Genomic DNA, 2,382 nt, shown 5'->3' on the forward strand with positions numbered 1-2,382 from the left:
GGAGAGATGGAGGTCCAAATTGGCAGAGAGAATGGAGGCTATGGTCTGCTGAGCAGAATTCTGAATGGACACTTGTTTCTAGAAAATCTAAAAAGCAATCTGCTGCGCGTTCCAAGCCTGTTAAGTCTGTTTCCTCTCCTAAGATGGTTAATCCTCCCAGGGTCTCTGGTTCTCTAAAGCCTAACATAACAAAGTCTTTAGATCTCTCTTTGGTTCGCTCTCCAAAGGTTGCAAATTCTAAATTTCAGACTAAGAATGTTATTCCTGTCAAGTCTGTTTTTGCCCGTCTTTGTTTTCCGGAGATCACCGCCGGTAAGACTCCGGTCCGTGTTCAGGGGAATTGTGATCCGCCATTATCGGCTGATAAGAAGAAGAATTCAATTTTAGATCGGCCTAAAACCCCTCCTTTTTGTGATCGTTGTTTGTCGCATGGTCACCGGGAATTTGAATGTGTTAATAGGGTTAAATGCGCTTCCTGTCGCAAATTAGACCATCAGGCCACGGTCTGTTGGAATAAAAAGAAGGCCCAAGTCTGGCGGCCCAGGACTGTGTCTAAGCTTGATGTTGGTGGGGCTGGTTTCGGGAAGGAGATTGTTTGTTTCACGAATCAAGGAAACCCTTCCTCTTCCTTGCATCAGCGGCAGAGTGTTCCCCTTTTGTTCCCAGCTTCTTCGCCTAGTGCTTCGCCTAGTACTTCCATGGCGGTTGTCAACCCTGACCCTGCTCTCTTCCTCCCTCCAACCTTACAACTGCATGAACCCTGGGATCATCAGCTTGAGCGCGTTGATCTCTGTCTTCAAGAGGATCCTCCAAGGTGTAATGAAGGTATGGCTGTGGCTTGCATTGAGCCTCCCCCAACCCCTGACCAGTTTGAGGGTTTTCGACAGTTGGTGGTAAACTATGTTCAGAATGTGTTGGGATATCATGTGTTAGAGGTCAGCCGTCATCCTGTGGAGTTTCTTTATGTTCGGGTTGCGTCTGCTCTGCTACGAGATACGCTAATTGCGGGGGGTCCTTATGAGGTGGATAACCAGTTTATGTTTCGTTTTGTCCCCCATGATCTCACTTCTGGTTGCCGAAACTCTCCTTTTACTGTGGAAGGGTGGATTATGTTTCTGGACTTCCCGCTGGACTTCAAAACCCCGGCCGTTATTGACAAAGCAGTTTCTCTTTTTGGAAAAGTAGTCAAAGTCCAGTTAGATGATAATATAAGAGGAAGATTGTTGGTTAAAGCTTTGTACTCTTCTGCTCTTGAGGTCCCTAAAAGAATTGTGATTTAAAGGGCCGCTGCTTTTGGGGGTGTTGGAAGATCTTGGACTGTTTCGGCCTTTCTGTGTCATGGGGAGATGCCTGATATCATGCCTGGGGATGAAGATCTTCCTCCTGTGAATCATATTCCTATCCCTGATCCTGTCCTGCAGCCGGCATCTCATGTGGAAGTCTTTGGGGATAATATGCAAGAGGATGCCCTTGCTAATCAGCAAATTTCTCAGAATAGTGCTCTGTCAGTGGTGGCTGGTTCTCATAACATGGTGCTGCAGAATTAGGGGATTATCTCTTTTGAACATCTTGTGCAGCCTGAGTTTCTTATTAATCCGTTCTTTTGGAGGATTCTGTCTGCTTTTAACACAGCTCTCTCTACTTGGGAAGGCTCTTTGTCTGTTCAGAATCAGAGTCCCTTCAGGTTGCTGCAGCTCTCACCTCAGTGGTCTCTGGCATTGGGCCCCCCTCAGGACCTTCAGATTGTGCCCTTCTCTTTGCCTGTTATTCATATTGTTCAGTTTGCTCTTCTAGCAGCAGTCCTGCTGGTGGTTGGGGTTGAAGACAGTGAGACTCAACAGACCATGTTGGGCCAGGAAGATTTGGAGGCCCAACATTTTGAAAATGCTGAAATAATTGAGCCCATTAGCTGTGTCCCCCCTGTGCAACATGTCTCAGATCTGCCCCTGGACCCTTTTCAGCAGAATTGGTCCTCTTGTCGGCCTTCCTTGAAGAAAAGCAAAAAGAAAAAAGGTAAAACTGTGGTTATTGTGGACACTGATCGTAGGAGGAGCTCTAGAATAAACAAGCTCACAGAGGGGTACATGTCACCTGACCCCAATCTGGGGATTGGAAAACCTAGGGGGAAAAGTGCTAAAAGGCTCAAGCTTCTGGCTGAACAAAGTGGTATTATTTTTTCTTTTCATCCTTTACCCCCTGAGTTTTATGAGGCTGATGATAATAGTGATTCTGAGAATCCTCCTACTGAATGCTCTATTCAGTTGCTGCAGAATATAGGCACTCAACTTTGCGGGCTGAAAGAAATTGAAGTGTCTGCCCAAGTTCTGACCACCCCAGCTGGACTGGGGAATGGAGATGCTGCTGCTTCTAGCCAGTCTTAAT

This window comes from Oryza glaberrima, chromosome 1 (genome assembly GCF_000147395.1).
Source record: "Oryza glaberrima chromosome 1, OglaRS2, whole genome shotgun sequence".
Taxonomy (NCBI): Eukaryota; Viridiplantae; Streptophyta; class Magnoliopsida; order Poales; family Poaceae; genus Oryza; species Oryza glaberrima.